Source organism: Notamacropus eugenii, chromosome 1 (assembly GCF_028372415.1).
Source record: "Notamacropus eugenii isolate mMacEug1 chromosome 1, mMacEug1.pri_v2, whole genome shotgun sequence".
Taxonomy (NCBI): Eukaryota; Metazoa; Chordata; class Mammalia; order Diprotodontia; family Macropodidae; genus Notamacropus; species Notamacropus eugenii.
The window spans coordinates 710,579,649-710,601,741 of record NC_092872.1 but is presented as its reverse complement, the minus strand read 5'-3'; the positions used below and the strand labels follow the sequence as shown (position 1 = coordinate 710,601,741).

Genomic DNA, 22,093 nt, shown 5'->3' with positions numbered 1-22,093 from the left:
CACCTGACTTCAAAAGCCTTTGGGACATTACTAGTACAAAGATGAGAATTTTTTTTTTTGCTTTTTGAAGAAAAATCCAAGATTGCCATTTCCTTTCTAGAAAGAGTAGCAGTTGAAGTCTCCCTATGGAGACAGAAGTTCAACATAGGTGATGGTGGTGGGGATGGAGGGGGGAAGGCCAAGGTGCTTTAGAAAGTAATTAATGTGTAAGAGAACCCACTGGAATGAAATGATCATATTCTAGTTAATATATGGGATAGGAGGACCAATCAAGGTTAATGATAAAACTATGCAAATGCCTGGTTTTAAGCTACTGTGGAATACTGTAGGATTTTTTAAAAGGAGCTCTTTGACTTTTCTAAAAAGTTCCAAGTATTAAAATATTACCAGTCCTTTCTCCTGGGGGAGTCATTATACTTATTCACTTGCCCAATGTCTTAACTCTGAGGAAATAGGTGAGTAACTATTTTGCTGGATGGGAGCAGTTAGACGTCAGCAGGCTGCCACACCCCTTTAAGAGTGGACCCCAAAGGTGTTTCTGTTTTCACAAAATTTCCACAGTGGGTGACTATTTACTAGGTGAGAACCCTCAGATAGAAGATGAGGAAGTTAACTGCTGGTACCAAGGGAACAAGAAGTGGTTTTTAAACTGAAGGAGTAGCTTCAGACTGCTTCTTTTAAAGGACTGTATTGTTAGTTAAATGGGGATAATAATTTTTAGTTTTCCTAGGGCTGATACTGGATGCAGGATGTATGCTCATCAAAGATGCCAAAGATGTTTGCACTATCATGGAGAATGAGGAGCAGTGGTGTCAAACCCAAATAGAAATGTTGGTCACTGAGCCATACATGGAGCAGCTAGATGTTGTAGTGGATAGAACTCAGGACCTGCAGTCAGAGAGATCTGAATTCAAATCTGACCTCAGATATTTAATAGCTGCGTGACCCTGGGCAAGTCTTCTTGCCTCAGTTTCCCCATATGTAAAATGAGCGGGTAAAGGAAATGGCAAGCCACTGTAGTATCTCTGTGAAAAAACCCCCAGAAAAGGATCCAGAAGAGTTGGACACATCTGAAAAGGCCTAAACAACGATAAACCATACATAGAGATCCCTGTGGGCTACATATTGACTTGGAAAACCACATATTAACATGATCTATATTTTATTGCATTTAATTTAGTTTGTTAAGTATTTCCCAATTACATTTCAATCTGGTTTGGCACTTGGGAGTGCTGTGGGCTGCAATGCAGTTGTGTGTTGTACACCTCTGAGGCAGAGAACAGACTTTAAATCAAAGAGGAATTCCCTAGAGATGGTGACTCTCTTTGTATTTATTACGCCAAACCCTACAACAGTAGAGAGGTTACTAAATGAGATTCATTATCGTTTTGAAGAGTTTGCCCTATCTATCCATGCAGGAAAAATCAAGTGGATGAAGAATGTCTATTTTCCAAATTGTAATCTGCAGTTGGATGGACAAGCCTTCTAGCTGTTTCACTAGTACATACATCTTGGATGAACACTGAATTAACAATGAATAGGGTCTGTAACTGAATCAGAAGAATAAAATAGACTGAATTGCACTTAGGAAACTGCTTAGCACTTTAAATGACCCCCAAATTCTCCTTGAAACAAAGGCTAATATTTTTAACATCAATATTTTTCTGCAATATTATATGACTGTGATGGAATGCGACTGTCTCTGAAGAATTAAAGTTGCAACTGACTTTGCAATTAAAGTTATAGACGGGCATTGGAGATGTACATAGTAGGCAAGTCTGGGCCATATTATATTTCCGGTGAAGAGCTACCCAGGAGAAGTATCATCCAAGGGTATTACCTATGGGATGCATGACTGGAAAAGGAATGGGGCTGGTCACATAATGAGAATGAGGGATTCCAGATGGAAAACTTGCCTCGTAACTGCTCAGTGTATCTTGAAGAAGGCCCCTAGCATGTTGGTAGACTCCCTGTAGAAGATTTATGCGAGGACATGGATGAGATTTACACATGTTGAGAAGGTAGGATAGTATGCTTTTTGTATTATTGGAGAGCCTTCCTATGTGGCAATGCACAAAGCTTCTGGTTTGCCATGGGCTCTCTGAGATCGCCAAGACTCATCTGTGTGTAGGGCTGTCTTTCCTTTAGACATGCCTTTTTCTTTGAACTCCAACCTTGCTTTTGCCTGAGATCTTCCACACCTGCAATCTTCCATGGCCTATGTGGCCCAGCAGAAGTCTTGCTACTTACAGTCTCTCAGACCTCCTTCTTGTGGCATTAGAGATAGGAAACTAGTTTGGTGCATGTGAATGAGAACCCTCCTCTTCTTAGAAAACCAGCAGCCCTCCTCCACTTTGGCACTGTTTCATTAGGTGGATATGTGAGTGGGCTGTCCTACCACTTAGAACTGTCCTGGGATGGTGAATTTGGAAAGGCCTATGGCTGCCTTATTTGTATCCTTTCCTTGTTCCCACCTCTGTATCTTTAAAAGTCATTTCAAAAATTAAAAGGACATTTTAAGTAAAATCAGAGTCACAGAATCATGGAACCATTGTCTTTTAACAAGGACTATAGCTTGTTTTCATTCTCATTTTGCTCCGTTGTTATTTTGTTTTGTAAATGTGTTTTTTGGCCTGCTGTTTTTTTAAAAAAAACTTATTCCATTTGTATACTGAAATTAATATACACAAAAGAGAGAACATTTTTATACACAAAATAGAATTGCAAAAAGGAGGATTATGTTAGAAACTTTGTGTTTCCTTAAGTCTTAAGCTTTCCCTTATGTAAGCTAAAATTCATTTGTAATAAATGCCTATTACTTTTAGAATCACTGTTGGGTCTGATTATTTTTTTTTAATTTTTTAATTTTAATTTTTTTGGGGTCTGATTCTTTTGCAAAACCTTCTTGAATTCTTCAAATAAATTCAATAGAAAAGGACAACCTAGATTGGCTAGATCATCACCAAGCCATTGAAGCGTCAAAGGAATGAGCCTGAGAACTGCAGTCATGAGAGGATGGAGAGGTGGAAGAGACCTCAGAGATGACCTAGTGAACCCTCCTCATTTTATAGCCAGCGAGGGGAAGGCCTGTGGAGGTTGTCACTCATCCCTTAGTCACAAAAGTCGCTGACTTCAAATCCAGAGTTGTTTTTCCACCACTCTGCGGTGGCTGGGAGAAGCATTCAGGGAGAGATACAGACAAGAATTCATCTGAGGCTATACTTTTTGTCATTACCTTCTTTATTTATTCTTTTCTAACCCTCTTTTTATATACTCTTTTCAATTTTGAAATTTCCAAAATTTCCATCTTCTCTCTCTTTTCCAAGTCCCTATTACTTTTCTTTTCTATTGATGGCTCATTGTTTACTATCTGTGCTAACCCTCTCAGGCTCATTTAATGTAAGACCTAGGCTTCCTGAGGACCTCCATGCCATAGGTTATTTTTTTTTTGGTAATTTGGTGTGAATGGTGGTCTTTATTTATTTTAAAACCTCCTTATGTGTGAGGCAGGATATAAAGTAAGGAAATATACTTCTATTTCTATCACTCCCATCGTTTTGGTCTCCTAGGATTACAACCTTGGCATGATGCTCAACTCCCAGTTCAACCTTCACTCACATAGCCAAGTGGTTACCCTTTCTATCTCGACAACATGTTTCACATCTGACCCCTTCTCTACGTTCCTGCAGTGCCTACCTTATATCTATGATTCAGAGGCCAATGGCCAATCAGAAGGCAGGCTTTCTGTCCCTTTCCCTGGAAGCCTGTAAGATACCCAAGTGCTATCTCTGACTGGTCCTGTTTCTTTGTATCTGGGGTGCTAAGACTACAGCAGATTGAACAATGATCGTGAGGTTGTGGAGTTAGTTATCATGGCTCTTTTTTGGTGTAGACTGTAGAATAATGCACTATGTGAACCAGAAGGAATTCTAATACTTTGTTAGCTCAACCTGCTCATTTTAGAGTTAAGGAACCCGAGATTCAGAGAAGGGGAATGACTGGTCCAAGGTTAGCCAGTGAGATGAGCAATCAAGGAATGGAGCTGCGGTGTGGACAATGGAACAGAACAAGTCCGTTCCCAATAGCTATTCAGGTCTGTGTCAATGCTATAATTCCCAGGCCAATAACATATGTTACTATATACTTTTAAAATGCTAAATAATAATAATGAGTCTGCGAACCTAGAAATGCTGGAATGAATCCTTGAGACATTAAAACTGAGGCACACTGCTCTAGAAACCTAGCAAACAAATAAATCAACACAAAAGCAAATAAACTCAATGTCCAACCTAGACTAGCAGTAGGTGTTGCTTGGGGATGCTCTTTATGGGAGAGTGGTTGACTCTTTAAGGGACACTTGTTAGTATTATACCTGGCCGATCACATACTATGGCTCTCCCGTTATTTTGGAGGAGAATTTTATGTCTAACCTACAGCACACGGTAGTGAATATATGTTCTCAAGACTCCAATTCGCTTTATTTGATGCCAGAAAATAATATCTGGAGAAACAGGGGGGAAAAGCAACAGTAATCCCTACTGAGCAATTAGAATAATCCTGTCAGGGAGTCTCCACAGGCAGTACTAAGGTACTCGTCTTGTATTTCAAAGTCAAGGGTTTAATCTTCAGTTAAGAAGGGAACTCCCTTCAAAGATCACTATGACTCCTTGGACACAAAACTCAAAAGACCAAGGAATGCCCCACAGTGGCACGTTGCCTGCTCAATCCTAGCCCCTGAAGTGTTCCAGCTGCTTTCTCTTTTACTGTCTATGACTTTGAGCAGGCATTATATGCTGCACACACTGACCCTCCTCTCTAGGAGGCTACCATATTGCTTTGGTATACAAAAAAGAAGGCATTTCTGAAGTCTCTTTTCTAAACCCAGATTATGTCCCCAAAATAACGTCCAAGGGAGCAAAATCTTGTTTTTCCATAATGAAGAATTTAATAATAGGGTCCCAGACACTTTTCAACATAGAAGTCTATCATCAGTGAATAACAGTTAGCCAAGACATCTCAGAATATGTGCAGTCCCTGAGACATTTGTCTTCAAGACAGTACTAGGAGGAGATGTTATCTTTCAGTGATATCATCTCCAAGAATTTTATTCTCATTATTTCACTTTCAAGGCAGGAAGAATTAAGGATACTGTTTAACTGAGGTAGACTCAGGTAGCTTAGGTGTCAATAGGTTGATGTCCTCAAAGGAAATTTTATAGATCAGACTCCAAAGACAAAACAATCAGCAGATGCGACTTTGTTAACTGCTTTATAAATACAACAGACTTGAAACAGAAGTGGATTACCATATGGCACTCTGGTCAATGACTGCTTACTCTTGGAATCTGTACTAGCCGATGTATCCTTGAGAACTATGTACAGAATGGACAGAATCATGTCTTAAAGGCATAGAGCACAGACTTCCACTTGTGAGACGATTTCCATAATACAGAATTTAGAATTACAGATTCTTTTTAGATTGAAGGTCATCTGGCTCAACCTGCATATTTTCTGTCTCAAGAAACTGAGGCCTAAAGAGATTAGATCTCTTGTCCAAGGTCACTCAACTGATTATTGGCACTGAGTTAGGATGAGAATCCAAATCTCCTCATTTCCACTATGTTGCTCATTGTCCATTTTAACAGTTTTCTTTTGCACCATTTCCTTACTTCTAATACGGTTTGTCCTGTTTTATTAAGAATGAGTTAGATTTTGATCAATTTTTATATTCTTGATAAAATTAGAGATGATAGTCGTTGGAGAGGGAGCAGTTAGTTACAGAAGCAATGGTTGCAGGGAGTAGCTTGGAGCTTACAAATAAGGGAAAAAATGTACTTACTGAGCCAAAGAGCTTTCCAAGCAAAGATGGAACCGAAGGTCTTCTTTACTAGGTGCAAGTAGACCATTGCAGTTGCTCCCAACTGAAAGTCTACAATAAAATAAATGAAGAATGGTTACAAGAAATCTGAGGTATTAAGGACAAGGAAATAATAGGATGGTTCATCTTTTTCTAAAACAAAACACAAAAGGCTCACGACATTTTTTAAAACTATGCCCAATTCCAGAGCCGCTCAAATCCCTGCTTTCTCTGGCATTCTTCAGTTTAGCTCAGATCTTGGTTTTGTGGAGAGCTGAAGCTTCTTGAATGTAGATTTCTTTTTTGTCTTTGTATACCCAGAATTTAGCACAGTGCCTTGTACATTGTAAATATTCGATAGTGGTTTGAATTGAATTGAATACTATAGTAAGAGCCATTTAGAGTTCAGGTAATTTTCTTGTCTACGAGTCATTGCCCATCTTGAGAGGACTATCTAAGACATACTCACACCCATCTTCTACTCCATTTCACTTGGCTTCATTCTATTTCATTCTACAGACATTTATTTATTGGTGCTTTCTAGGTATGAAGCACTTTGCTTGGCTTGGAGATTGACAGACAAAACCCAAAACAGTCCTTGCCCTCAAGGAGTTTATTTTCTAATAATATCTCTTAAGACTTTTAAATTTTATATTTTGGGGTGGGTTTAATCTCTTTGAAGAATCAAAGTGAAAACAAAGTAGGGTGAAATTCAATGTAGACAGGACATTAGAGTTTTAAATACATGGTTAGTTTTTATTCCTAAGGTAATACATCATAATACGGTCTTATCCTTCATAGACACAGATGATACTTCTGTCAGTGGCACAAGCTTTGGCTTGTGTCGTGTTTTGTTATTTGCGGGGGAGATAGTGGAAGTGAGGTCAAAGCATTCACCTCCTTAGAACCAGCTAGAACCATAGGAGGACCAGCCATCTCACTGCTGGCCTTTAGACCATGGATCATTTCCTAGCACCACCTAGTGGTTACAAAGATGGATCTGTCGAGGGGTGAGTTGTGATAAAATTGGGATGTATATTTTGGAAATTGACAAAGAAGAGAGGGAGGAAAAAAACACCCTTAAAAAATGTAACACCTTCCAAACAATCAATCTGCCCCTTGCTTTGGAAAGTTTTATGGTTTTTACATTGTTTGTCTCAAAGACCACATGAAGTAACAGTTTCATGGACATTGGGCTAGAAGTGAGATTTGTTCTAATGCTGATTTGGTCATGGATTCCTTGAGTCAATTGAAGCACTTGACTTTTCTATGCTTTAACTTCTCCATCTGTAAAGCAGTCATAATAACATCTGTCACCAATCCACTTCCAAGGCTTAGCTGAGAGGAATAGGGAATAATTCTAAGAGACTCTGCATGTACAATGCTCTATGTTCATGTAGACTAATGATGTTAATAGCCAAATATTGAGCCTGACCTTCAGGAGGTGCTTACAAAAGCCAGAATGCATAGAAGAAAAACATGTAGCATATGTTGTTCAGTCATGACATCACTGAAGGTAGGAGAGAGGTTTGCTTAATTGATGCTCTTTAATAAATATCATGATTGGCAACTATCCATTGAAAGGTCAAGGATGATAAAAGGAGAGGGATAAATATAAAGATAATCCAATCTAATCTAACATTTTTCATTTTTACGTATGGGGAAATTGAGAATTGGGGAAGTAAAGCAACATGAATCTTCTTCCATTCTTTCTTTCAAGCTACAAACATGCCTAACCTCCACTGTTTAAAAGAAATCCACCAATAAGACTCTTCTTGTGATCTTGTTATTATTTCCACACTATTTTCCTATAACTCTACTCTTCCGTTCATTGAAAAACTCCTGGAAAAAGAAGTCTATTTTCCCACCAACCCCTCACTCTTCATAGCTTTGCAGTCTGGCCTCTGTCCCTACCACTACAATAAGACATCTCTCTCAAGGTGACTGATGCCATCCTGATCACTCAGCCCACTGGCCTTTTGTGGCACTTGACAGTGGGAACTATCCTCTTTTTCATACTCCTTTTCTTTTGTTTTCCATGACATTGTATTTTCATGGTTCTTAAACTCCAGTGATCACTCTGTCTCTTTTCCTGGCTTTCCCTCCTCATATTCTTTAAACATGGATGGACCTATCCATGGGCCTATCCTAAACAGTCTACTCTTCCCTCTTTACATGATTTCTATTGGTAATCTCATTGATTTGACTTGTTTCAACCTCCATATAAATGACTCCCAAATCTATATCTCTATCAGGACAGCTAGGTGGCACAGTGCTAAGTCTGGAGTTAAGAAAACCTGAGTTCAAATCTGGCTTTTGATGCTCACTAGCTTTGTGACCTGCAAGTCATTCAACCTCTGTTTGCTTCAGGTTTCTCATATGTAAGAATGGAGATAATAATAGTATCTACCTCCCAGGGTTGTTGTGAGCGTCAAAATTTGCAGAAAAGTGCTTAGCACAGTACCTGGCACATAGGAGGTAGTATATAAATATTAGCTATTAATATAATATTAATGTAATTAACAAAATATAATATAAATATCCCCCTCTCTAGAGATTCAGGTGATTATTCACATCCATCTCGATATCCCATCAATACTTAAAAATCAAGCTGTCATAGTGAACCAAGTGTCAGACTTGGAATTAGTAAGACCTGATGTCAAATTCTGCTTTAGATACTTCCTACTTAAGTCACCCTGGGCATATCCCTTAACCTTCCAGCCTCAGCTTCCTCATCTATAAAATGGGGCTAAGTGTATAGCACTTCACACGGTTATGAGGATCAAATATATAATAAATGCTAAATAAATAAATGTAAAGCACTCATTAAAATGTCAGTTACAATAAGCTGCACAAATGTTATCATTATTATTATCTCCATCATAACTATTATTTCCCTCTTTTATTTGCCTCTCCTTTTAACTTCTCTATTTCTGTTAATGGCATCATATTCCCCCCAGTACCTCCAAAGGCTTTGACTCTTGGGTCTCTCTCTGACTCTCCTTTATTTCATGTCATAACTTCCAAGACATTGGCATTGCCATCTCTGTCATCTTTCTCCCATCCAATAATCCTTCCTTTCTATTCCTGGGGTAGCCATCCTAGTTTAGACCCTCCCTTCTTCTCACCTTGACTTTTATAATAGTTTTCTGGCTAATTTCCTTATCTTCAGTCTATACTCTCCATAGCGCATTTCTCACACTGCTCTTACCCAATGAACTTCTCTCCTCAAGGGCTGACTCTGGCGCCATATTGCAAACTGAATAATATAATCTCCTGATACTGGCATTCAAGGCTTTCCACAACATTACTGAAACTTTCCTGAAATATGTCTCATGGTGCTCTCTTTCCTACGATGTATATTCTCACCGTAGAAAAGAATCATGTCCTTTTCCACTAAGTATGAGTAGAATAATTTGGAGGATCCATTCTTTCCTGCTCAGAGACTTCCTCATCTATTCCAATGGACTTGGCTTGGCACCATCTCTCCTGTACAGATATTTGTGAAAGGCTGGGTAGTTGTTATGTTATAATATTTTTTCTTTTTTAAGATAGGGAGGATGAATCAGTTTCCAGGGGTTATATTGACTGCTAGGTATTAGGTACCAGGTGAAGAAATGTGCTATACAAATGAAACACACTTAATGACTTTCACCAGCATCATACTTTCCAAAGTCAATGCTTGTGCCCCTTGCCTGCCATCTTGATTTATTGCCATTCACCTGGAATTCATAGGGCAGGTAGGTGGTGCTGTTGTGGGCCTGCAGTCAGGAAGACTCATCTTCCTGAGTTCAAATCTAGTCTCAGACACTTACTAGTTGGGTGACCCTGGGTAAGACATTTAACCCTGTTTGCCTCAGTTATACCATCTGTAAAATGAACTGGAAGGAGAAATGCCAAACCACTCCTGTATCTTTGCCAAGTAAACCTTAAAGAGGATCAGGAAGAGTTGGGCATGACAGGAAAATGACTAAACAATATCAACAATAACTGAAATTTAGCAATAATCACTTTCTTATCTTGGCATGGGGGTATTTCTATTTCTACAGTTAAATTAAGAGCTTATTAGATGTGGAAATTCAAAGGAAATAAATTCCTCTGTTATTTTTCTCTATTTTTATAGGCATGTGTGTGTGTGTGTGTGTGTGTATGTGTGCAAGTTTTTAAAAAGACTTTGTTGGTTTGTAACTAAAGAAAACATGGACATCCAAGTTCATCTTCTTCATGTTCACTGAAACTATTTTTGGGATAGCTCCAGCAATAGATAGACTGATGGGGATGCTTATACCTCATCCTGTTTGACACAGTGATGATGAGACCATTGTAGTGGTGCAGCTTGGACAGACTGGACCCTTTCCTCCATAAGGGTAAGGGTGGAAGGGAGATTGACAGAAATAGGAAGAGTAACCAATGAATCCATGAATTTGGGACCAGATGCCAAAGCAATTACTCTATGTGTGTATGGTTAACTAGTTTACTTATGACTGGGGTATGCAAAAGGGGCTTGAGGGTCTGCTTATCCTAGATCGGTGGACAGGCAAAAAGGCTCCATCTGTCTTCCTGAGTCTAAAAACAGTACTACTGCAAACCACTGTAGCACAACAGAACTTAGCTTTCAGCTCTGGGCAGGGCTGTTCTGCTTCTTAGAGCGCAGAATGGACAAATCAGAAAACGGATTGCCCACAAAACTATTTAATACATATATCCTTGTAGCCTTCATGTATGCACATACAATCATTTTTTTTGGGAGAATTATCAATAACTTCCATATAGGTAAGGTGACTGGGACTATATTTCCTTTTCTGGAGACCCAGATCTAGACTAACTCATAGAAACATTTGGGCATTCCAAAATCCTCCTTTAGTTCAAGGATCCAAGATATCACCAGTGTAGATAACTCCCACCACCATTTATGATTTGAAAGACAGTTAAATTTAATGAATAACTGTGTCCTCCTGCCTCCAAGTTCATCACCCAGTGGTCATTCTGTTTTTGAAGCTTTTCAAACTTAGATTTGTCATTAGATAAAAGACTAGGTCCTTACTCAAAGCCTTTCCAGCTGATGGGACCTGCCAGAGCATACTACTGTATCCTTTTAGAATCTAAGGTGAACTCTATGCCACAATGAGGCATCAGAGTAGGACTCCAGTGGAAGAGAATATTTAAGAAGTGGGTGTGACATATATCTGGAGAAACAGCCTGTTGAATATTGAGAGGGAGATGAGAAGAGGAGAAAGAGAGAAAAATGCAGAGGCCCATAAGTCTCTATATCATGCAAATAATTTTTACAAGTGATATTTTTGCCTCTTGCATTGTAAATGAAACTACCTCTTCTTGGTTACTCTAATTAACTTTTCTTTGAAGTCAAGTAATATTTTGCCTAGGTTCTGGGGTCCTGGAAGTGAGGACTAAACTGAGCTAGATTTGTTAACACTAAAGATACTGTCTGGTGCCTGGTCATCTCTGAACTAGCTACTGTGGACTGTGTAGTCTAGGCAGAAAATGTGTAAGGGGGCATCCCTCACTGAGACAGGGAGGCCAGATTTTAGTCTGGAGTATAAGGGACATATTCTGACCAAAAAGGAAGGATTATATGCCAGCAATAGTCAAAGGTTGTGCCTAACCAGGCTCATATGTGTAAGCATTTTGCATCTCAATGTTCAGAATTGGAAAAAGAAAACTGAAATATGGAATATTCTCATATGTGTGAGACAATCCTGTAGACACAGAATATTTGGCAACTCTGAACCAAGGGCACCTCCCTGCTGCATGCTGCCTTCTCTCTCTTCTGCTCTGACCAACTGTCATGGAACCTTCTTGTCTAAGCATTCCATCTGTCTGTTAGTGCCACAGTACAGCATTTTCATAGGCTGAATCCAGGTTGGGATAGCAATGAAGCCCAACCCTAAGGCAGTCAGAAGGTCAGGGCCACAGCCACAGGACCCAAACCTATTTATATGACTATGGCATTACAAAAGAACACAGTCGTAGTCATTCCCCCTCCTCCCCCAATGGGGACTTAAATAAAACCACCAATGTAATAAAACGAGATTTGATTTAGGACTACATTTTTAAAAAATTTCATTTGTCTTTTCCAGAATGTATTTTTATTGAAGCAAACATGATTAAGAACAAGAAGGATCTTTATTTGTTTTTTAGGTCTATAGAAATACTTTCATTATAATCTCAGGGTGTAGATACAGATAAAAATTAAAATGGTTAATATTTTTACAGGAAAGTTGGCCTCATCAACATTATAATGAATAGTAAATTCACATTATTGTATTTTCTTTTAGAGGTCAGAGATTTTGAAAGCTTGACCCACTAGGACAGACCTAGACCTATTCCTGAATAGCTATGGTATTAAATATGGGAAAATTAGCCACAATACATTGATCGAAAGATAGATTCCTTTTTTCCCAATGTTTGCATTTCAAGGATATACGGAATGAATAAAAACTACTCATTATTGTATTCATGTAGGCAAAAATCACGCCCTTATGACCATGGATATTCTATGTACAGAAAATGGAGTTAAGGCCATTCAGATGCTTTAAAATTTGGCACATTATTTTAATTTTTTGCTTTACCTAAGCATAAAGAACAGTCCTACAGATACATATGAAGTGTGTGTGGTAGGGAAGGAGGCAAGGATGTGTGGTTGCCCAGATACACAGCTAGAATCTGACGATCTCTCAAGCTCCCCCAATACACTACCCACGGGAGACTGACATTTAGACAAACCAGTCCTCAGTCACCCCGAGCTGCACATGTCAGAGGGTACTGCTTTGAAAAGCTCTGGTATCTGTTTTGTCTTGCTCCATGCCCACATACTGAGGCTGCTTGTTTTCATCTGATCGCAATTAGCTCCGTGGTAAATTCCTGGTGCCCTGCACTAATTCAGAGGAATAAGCGTGTTGCGCCCTGCCAAGAATTACAGCTAATCACAGAGGGCTCTGAACACACCTGCCCTTTCATTAGCCATTTGTTTTAAAAGGAACGACTGGGGGAACTTTGAAATCCACAATCTCCTCTGGGTTGGGGATAACCATGGAGACACAGACTCCAACCCTGGGCGTGTAGACATGCGGATGTACAGCCAACCTCCTGGAGTGTTGCCCATCTAGGGACACTGAAGATGAGTTTGTTGCATGCAGATGGGGATGGATGACAGCTGGATGGACTCCCAAAGAGCTGCTCTTTGCTGGGTAACTGTAATCGGGGTAGTCTGAAGAAATATAAAGGCCCAGGAAAAGTTCCATTTCCAGTTTAGTTGAATAGCTAGCTTTAGATTTGCTCAGAAGCCACAGCAAATAGATTGGGTTAGAATGAAGAGCTAGAGTCACTTTCTGAGTAAAATAATCCTTGGTTTGTGCATTCCATTAATGAAATCAACTCCAAAACCTGTTCCTATCCTCAGGAAGCCATTCTGCCTTTTTTCTTGTGACCTTTAGAATTCAATTCAACAAAACTTCACTAAATGACTAATAGATACCAGACATTTGTATTTAAAAATGATCATACAAAGGGAAGCTGTATGGTTGAGGGAAGAGAGTGATGGATAAGAAGCTGGAGAATCTGGGTTGGAATTCAAGCCCATATCCTGCCTGTGTGACTTTGGGAAAGTCAGGGCCTTGGTTTCCTCATATGTAAAGAGTAATAGATCATATTTATATAGCCCTGAGCAAAATGTTATTATTAGCCCTGTTTTACAGATGGGAAAACTGAGACTGAGATCACACAACAAAATACATCTGGGGCAGGATTTGAACCCAGGTCTACCACTATATTACCTCAGTGTTCCTTCCAGCTCGAGTGAAAACTAGTTGACCACTTGTTAAGGGTATTGTACCAGGACAGTTTGGGTTCTTAGGTAACTACTGGGATCCTTTTCTACTCCAAGATTCTGTGATTCTAGCTGGAGGCATCTGAGTGGTGTGGTGGTTACAGAGGTGGGCCTCAAGTCAGGAAGTCCTGGGTGAAAATCCCTTCTCAGACACTTACTAGCTGTGTGTCTCTGGGTAAGTCACTTAACCTACCTGGGTCTCTGTTTCCTTATCTATTAAATGGGGATGATGAGTTACTGCTTTATAAGTCTATTGTGAGGATCAAATAAGTTGACATATTTAAAGTGCTTTGCAAACCTTAGGACCCTATATGGTAATGTTGTGTCCAGTAGAAGGATTTGGAAGACTCTGATCAAATTTTCAATTAATTCAACTCAATATGGATTCCTGGCATACTTGCTCACTGCATGCTCAGCACCAAGAAGGGCAGTCATCACTGATGGATCTCAGAAGAAGAGAAAATGGTCTTTCAACTTTTCATCTCTAAGCCTTAGTCTTGTCTCCTTAAGTACATTGTAAGCCTAGAGCTACATCATAGAGCCTGGTGCACTATGTCATATTATTGTGAAAATGGCTTTGACCTCACAGTCCTCCTGAGAAGGCATCAGACCCCCAAATGGTCCCCATCCCACACTCTGAGAATGACTCTTGAAGGCAATAGTGAGGCAAGGAAAGATTTTGAATAAGGTAATGACAAAGAGAAAGTGGCATTTTAGGAAGTAGAATCCAAGTATGTGGGTGCAGGACAAGGGAAAACAAAAGGAACCAATGTCAGAGGGGTCCCCTAAAAGGCTATCGTCAAAATCCAAGCATGGGGTAAAAATGGCTGCCCAAGATTCAAATGTAGGATAATAATGATGTCCCACCCATATCCCAAGGAACTTTTCTCATCTAGATGAGCATATATGGAACAGTGTAGGTAACTACAGAGCATTCACCCTCCTCCTTTCTACCTCCTGACTTCCTTCAAGGCCCAGTTCAAATCCCACCTTCTGAAAGCCTTCCTCAATTCCCCTAGACTCTGACTCTTTCCATCACTTGATGATTGACAATGCATACTGTATATAGTTTGTACGTAGTTGTTTGCATGCTATCTCCCATTAGAGACTATAATGTTCTTGAGCACAGGGACTGTCTCTGACACATCTTTGTACCTCCCCAGAGTTTAGTACGGTACCTGATATACAGTAGGCACTTAATAAATGTTTATTGACAGAGTAAATAAGTTGTATCACTTGAGTCACCATTAAAGAAAATGTCTCTATAGATAGCAGGCAGTCCTTGCACATGTGCAGCCCAATGGACTTTTCCCTACAAGGAAAGGACTGGGCCTGTGATTTCTTTGGGATAGGAAATTTCCAGGTGAGGAAAGACCCTCTACAGGTGCACATCAGAATCTTCTCTGAAATTTGTAGTCTTAGTTTCCTAGAGCATCAAGAAGTTAAGTGGTTTACCTGAGCCCTGTCTTCCTGGTTTCCACCTCTGCTTTCTATTCTGTATATCACCCCTGAGTCTCTTCCACTCAGTATGTGTATATAAGCAGATTCCTGTTTTTAGTCAATCATTTTTATTGGACTGCTAGTTGGCGTCATAGTGCATAGAAAGCAGGCCTGGAGTCGGGAAGACCTGAGTTCAAATCCATCCTCAGACACCCACTAGCTGCATGACCTTGGGCAAGTCACTGAACCCTGTTTGCCTCAGTTTACTCATCTGTAAAATGATCTGGAAAAGGAAATGAAAAACCCCTCTAGCATCTTTGCCAAAAAAACCCTAATGGAGAAACAAAGAGTCAGACACAACTGAATCGACTGAACAGCAACAAAAATATGGATAGATGTAGCTCATATAAACAAAAAGCTCTTTTGAGGGGGCCTCAATAATTTTGTGTGGGGAGGGTGGAGCCAAGGTGTCAGAGTAAAAGCAAGGACATGCTCATAATCTCCTCCAAACCCCCCCAAATACCTGTAAAAAATGACTCTAAACAAATCTGGAGCTAGAGAACTCACAGAATGACAATGTGCAGCAAATCTCTAGGCCAAGATGGACTGGAAGGTCGATGGGAAGCATCTATCACATCAGGCTGGGAGCAGAGCACAGTGGAGGATGGGCCACACTGGAACAGACCTGGGTTGGGGTGCAAACAGGCCTCAAGGGTACTGAATCACTGGCACCTGTGCTAGTTTCCAGACTTTTCAACCCCCAAAGCAGAAGATACCTTGGAAAATCACTGGAAAAAAACAGTCAGACCTGTGTGAGAGAGTAGCCTGGTATGGCCTCAGGCCCAGGGCAGCAGAGGGGGTGGAGGAGCCTACGGCAGTGGCAGAGGCAGTTTCTGGAGCACTTGGCCCATATATTGTGAAGAGAGGGGTGATTGAGCTGCTAAGAGTACACCCCTCCACCCCCACTGGAAGCAGAGAACTACCATGACAAAGAACTCAAAAATCAAATAAATGACTAGGGAAATGAGCAAAAACCAGAAAAAGAATCAGACTATAGAATCTTTCTTTGGTGACAAGGAATACCAAAGCATGCAAACAGAGGAAAACAAAGTCAAAGCTCCTCCATCCAAAGCCTCCAAGAAAAATATAAATTGGTCTCAGGCCATGGAAGAGCTCACAAAGGATTTTGAAAATCAAGTGAGAGAAGTAGAGGACAAATTATGAAGAGAAATGAGAATGATGTAAGAAAATCATGAAAAACAAGTCAACTTGGGGACCCAAAAAATGCTGAAGAAAACACCTTAAAAAATAGACTAACCCAAATGGCAAAAGAGATCCAAAAAGCCAATGAGGAGAAGAATACCTATAAAACAGAACAGGCCAGATGGAACAGAAGGTCCAAAAGCTCACTGAAGAAAATAATTCCTTAAAGTTTACAATGGGGCAGATGGAAGCTAATGACTTTTATGAAAAATCAATAAATTTTAAAATAAAACCAAAGGAATGAAAAAATAGCAGACAATGTGAAATATCTCATTAGAAAAACATCTGACCTGTAAGATAGGTCCAGGAGAGACAATTTAAAAATTATTGGACTACATGAAAGCAATGACAAAAAAAAGCTTCAATATCATCTTTCAAGAAATTATCAAGGAAATCTTCCCTGATATTCTAGAAGCAGTTTCCTGAAAGACATCCCAAAAGGCAAACTCTTAGGAATATTTTAGTCAAATCCTAGAGTTCCCAGGTCAAGAAGAAAATATTGTAAGTAGCCAGAAAGAAACAATTCAAGTATTGTGGAAACACAATCAGGATAACACAAGATCTAGCAGCTTCTACATTAAGGGATCAAAGGGCTTGGGATATGATATTCTGGAGGTCAGAGGAGCTAGGATTAAAACCAAGAATCACCTACCCAGCCAAACTGAGTATAATACTTCAGGGAAAAAAATAGTCATTCAATGAAATAGAGGACTTTCAAGCATTCTTGATGAAAAGACCAGAACTGAATAGAAAATTTGACTTTCAAGTACAAGAATCAAGAGAAGCATGAAAAGATAAACAGGAAAGAGAAATTATAAGAGACTTACTAACGTTGGGCTCTTTACATTCCTACATGGAAAGATATTATTTGCAATCCTTGAGAGTTTTCTCAGTGTTAGGGTATTTGGAGGGATTATATACATATAGACAGAGGTTACAGGGCGAGTTGAATACGAAGGGATGATAGCTAAGAAATAAAATTAATGAGTGAGAGAGGAATATATTGAGAGAAGGAGAAAAGGAAAAATAGAATAGGGTAAATTATCTCTCACATAAAAGAAGCAAGAAAAAGTTTTTACAATAGAGGGGAAGAGAAGAGAAGTGAGAGGGAAACACTGATTTGGCTTAAGGAGGGAATAATATAGACTTTCAATTGGGTATGAAAATCTATCTTACCCTACAGGAAAGTAGGAGGGGAAGGGGATAAGTGGGTATGGGGGTTATTTGATAGAAGGGAGAGCAAATGGGAGGAGAGGGTAATTAGAAGTAAACACTTTTGAGGAGGGACAGGGTCAAAAAAGAGAATAGAATGAATGGGTAGCAGGATAGGAGGAGGGAAATGTAGTTAGTCTTTCATAACATGACTATTATGGAAGTGTTTTGCATGACTATACATGTATAACCTATATCAAATTGCTTGCCTCCTCATTGGGGGTAGGTAGAGAGGGAGGAAGGGAGAGAACTTGAAACTCAAAGTTTTAAGAATGAATGTTGAGTTGTTTTTACATGCAAATGGGAAATAAGACATGTAGGCAATGGAGTATAGAAATCTACCTTGCCCTATAAGAAAATAGTGGGATAGGGTGAAAGAGAAAGGGGGGTGGTGATAGAAGGAAGGGCAGATTTGGGGTAATCAGAATGTACACTGTCTTGGGGTGTGGGTAGAGGAGAGAGGGGGAGAAAATCTTGTGGAAGTGAATGTTTAAAAGTATAAACAAACAAACACAAAATAATTTTGTAGAGGTGATAGAGTCCTGAGACCAAATGTTTGAGAACTGCTGAGCTAGGGGATGAAATTCAAATAATTCTGCTTGAACTTGGAAAGTTCACTGCCCTCTTCTGTTACCTATAGGACTGTAACCTTTGTCCCAAAGCCTATTGGTACAGGACTCTCTCCTTATCGGTGGTAGAGCAAAAGTCAGTTCTTGGCCAGTACTCACTTTGGGTACTCTCCAAGTGGGAGTCCCCTTGCAGGATGGGAATTTCATCCACTTTGCGATTTACATTCTTAATCTTACTGCTCTCCTAGAACAGTTCTCCAAAGACTCTCCTCCAAATCACATCCAGAAGTTTAACACATTCCATAAGTGATGATGAAGCCTTTGATGGAGAACAGTGTCCCAAAGCAGCCATCCCACTTTTAGGTAGCTCTAATTGTCACAGAATTTTTTTTCTTAAGTCAATTCCAGTTTTACCCCTTTGTAATAATGATCAATTAACTCCTGTTTATCTCAATGGCAACAAAAGGGTTTCAAAATAATGACAGATATGGTGAATTTGGTAATTTTCTTATAATTCCCATGTTATATGTTGCTAGTACACAGCATGACAGGCCTTTATCTGAAAATAGAATGGAAAAGGCAAAGAATTGGTTGGAATGAGTGTTTCCCAGCTTTGGTTGTTTAGCTAGGTGGTGCAGTGGATAGAACATCAGGCGTAGAGTCAGCTCAAATCCATCTTTAGACACATACTAGCCATGTGACCTTTGAAAGTCACTTTACCCTGTTTGCCTCAGTTTCCTCATCTGTAAAATGATCTGGAGAAGGAAATGGCAAACCATTCCAGTTTCTTTGCCAAGAAAATCCCAAATGGGATCATGAAAAGCCAGACACTACTGAAAGGACACAACAACCAGCATTTAATGTGAATATTGGCTTTTATACAAGTCTCTTGAAACCGCAGAAGATACATCTCAATGGAGATGAGAAATCTCTGATGCCAGGACTGAAGTCAATGTCCTTTCCCAAGTCTATCACAAGTGATTCTCAGAAGCCTGAAAACAATTATTACTTGATAGATTTGTGGTTGTCCTTCATTCTCAAAAAGGAGCAATGATGTCAGGAAGGTGATGTTTTGACTTGCAAGTGAACAGGATTTAAGTGAGGCAAGGCTGTGCAAAGTCACCAGCCTCACTGTCTCCTCCAGTGTCATCTGGGTTCAGTGGCCAGACATAGATCAGGATGGCTGAATGGGTCTGGGAATGTTGTGGTTGAAGGTCTTCAGTAATGACGAAACTATGAGGGACGGGGTAGGCAATGTGTGCTCCTCTTGTTTGAGAAAGGTGGTGGTTTGTTTTCTCTGTGGAATAAATCTCAGCAGGTGAATTCCTTGTGTCTATAAGACATCATCAAGATTTCCTCTATGAAATCTCAATTCCACTCAAGAAGTAGTGCATTATTCTCTGTGCCCTGATGGTATCTCATCAGGGAGAGCAGAGGTGGTATGGCTACTGGTGGTGGGTTTGTATCAGGATCATTATGTACAATGTTACCATGTTTCTCGAATTAAGGTTATAGTCTTTAATTATATAATGGCAACAGTTTTTTGTTGACTCCCATTTTCTATCCCAGCAGATTGCTTAATTTGTATTTCCTGTCCTAGCAGGTAGGTTGGTTCTGCTGTATGATTTAGGAAACTGGGTATTTGATCTGTAATTGTTTTTCAATGACTATCTCTTTCAGTGTTATTGCTTTACATGGTGTAGGTTGTATGCTATTGAAAATCAATAAAATGGAAGAAAAACATTTTTTTCTTAAAAGTAAACTGATCTTGTGTTTCTGATGTGTTTTTTTAAAAAGGTTTCCCCTTTTCAATAGTGAAAATTCTTTTCATATTTCCCAAGGAATTCCTACCCTAAGCATGAACAATCAGAGACATATGAAGGGACATGCATTTTGGTGAGCACATCTACAATTGACCTTATGTTCACATTGCATTAGAATGCAAGATTCTTCAGGGCAGGGGCCATCTTTAGTCTTTTCTTTTATTCCTAGAACTTAGCATAGTGCCTCACATAGTTAACAGGGGCTTAATAAATGCTCATTGATTGATTGATTAATTAATTTTGCGCCAAACATAATCATTCTAAAAAAAATTACAGAACGCCTGAAATCGATGCTTTCTGCTGTCTTTACCTGCTGTCCAAGGTGGACAACCATCCTCTAAGTAGGTCAGGTTTATTCAGTCAATTAAGTTCCCCAAAGGGAGGGCCCTGGAGAAATTAGACATGCTTCTATTTGGTATTAGTATGCATTATACAATCAGGAACCCTAAGGATCTACAATCTTGTAAGAGCCTCAAAGCCAGGAACTACAACACAACGCTCAATATTTGGTGACTTGATTTAGGGAACGTAGGCTGAGCAATCTCAGCAGTTAGACACAACCTTTAAGTATCGACACTGCCATACAGCATTGCACTCCAAATGTCCTTGTCTATCTAATGAAAACATTTAACTTTCAGAATGAACTTAACCTTACTTTGTGTCTGTGCTATAACAGCCATGCACAAATTTTTCGAATCTTTCACAAAGACAGGGCTACAACCTTTCCTAGGATTCTTGCCCTACTTGTCACTTTCATTTCAGTGGGGCATGAGTTAGCTGTGCAAGGGTTCCTAAATAATAATATTGATAACTTTATTATATATTTAAAAGAAATAGCAAGTTGCAACTTCATGGAAATCATTTTTTAAATTTATACTGTTATGGAGATGCTTGTTTTATTCGATAAATTAAAAATAAATGATAGCTAACATTTCTATGGAGCTTACTATATTCTTGGTACTGTGCTAAGTGCTTTACGATTATTATCTTATTTGACTCTCATTAAGACCCTGGGTAGTGTTGTTCAGGCGTTTCAGTCATGTCTGATTCTTTAAGACCTCATTTGGGGTTTTCTTGGCCAGGATATTGGAGCAGTTTGCCATTTCCTTCTATAGCTCATTTCACAGATGAGGAAACTGAGACAGAGCAGGATTAAGTAACTTGTCCAAGGTCACACAACCCTGTGATACAGGTGCTATTATTTTACAGATGAGGAAACTGAGGCAGAGTTTTTTTAAAGTGACTTGCCCAAGGTCACAGCTAGTAAGTGTGTCTGAGGCTGGATTTGAACTCAAGCCTTTCTGACCAGGCTTGATACTCTATTCACTGCAGCTTGTAGCAGCCCACATTTTAGATATGCTTATTGTATTACCACTCCAGTCTTCCTACCTCCAAGACACCAAAATAGCTAAAGAAAACAAGGAGCTGAATTTTGTAGGTTTCCTGAAAACTAATCTTGCCATATTATAGAAATATGTCTTTAATGGCAAAAATTATTTCTAATTTGTGCTCAAAACGGAACAGTCTCATGCACACTATTTTCCTTTATTGGCTGTGTAAATAATAAGTCAAAATTATTAGAGGAAGCTTCCCAAACTGAGTAATTGTAGAAGTAATCATCTTGAATCTTTCATTCAATTAAATAAGAGAATATTGCTGAGAATTCCACCTCTGATAAAGGGCTTTGTTAATTAGCAATTATGACATCTGATCATTTCTATAGCCCAGGAGAATACGTGGTTTGTGTGGAAAACACTGGCATGATTGCGGATGGTGAATATTCTTTAGTCAGTCAGGAACTATAGAATGAGACTGGATCACTTGCTTAGAGACCGGCTTGTATTATTTCATTGGCACTTTCATTCTCCAGGCTGGTTTAGAACTCTAGACCTGAAGCCAGGATTCAAATCAGCTTTTAACCTTACTAGCTATGTCACGTGAACTTCACAAGCATTAGTTTTCCCTTTCGTAAAATAGGGATAATACCTGTAGCATAATCTCCTAGGATTATTGTGAAGATGAAATAAAATGATAAATAATAACACTATTTAATAATATCTACCTACCTATTTAATAATCCATAC

The 22,093-nt window shown here is 39.3% G+C and overlaps 2 long non-coding RNA genes across 2 annotated transcripts in view; one reads left to right on the top strand and one right to left on the bottom strand.

Annotated features, from left to right (window-relative positions):
- The window catches only part of LOC140521445 (uncharacterized), a 194,809-nt gene extending 188,630 nt beyond the window's left edge, over positions 1 to 6,179 (bottom strand). Inside the window, exon 1 of the long non-coding RNA XR_011972936.1 lies at positions 5,839 to 6,179. This is a non-coding gene — a long non-coding RNA (uncharacterized lncRNA). The remainder of the gene's footprint in view (positions 1 to 5,838) is intronic.
- A 7,928-nt stretch (positions 6,180 to 14,107) lies between these two features.
- LOC140521442 (uncharacterized) overlaps positions 14,108 to 22,093 on the top strand; it is a 36,772-nt gene continuing 28,786 nt past the window's right edge. The window contains exon 1 of the long non-coding RNA XR_011972933.1: positions 14,108 to 14,390. This is a non-coding gene — a long non-coding RNA (uncharacterized lncRNA). The remainder of the gene's footprint in view (positions 14,391 to 22,093) is intronic.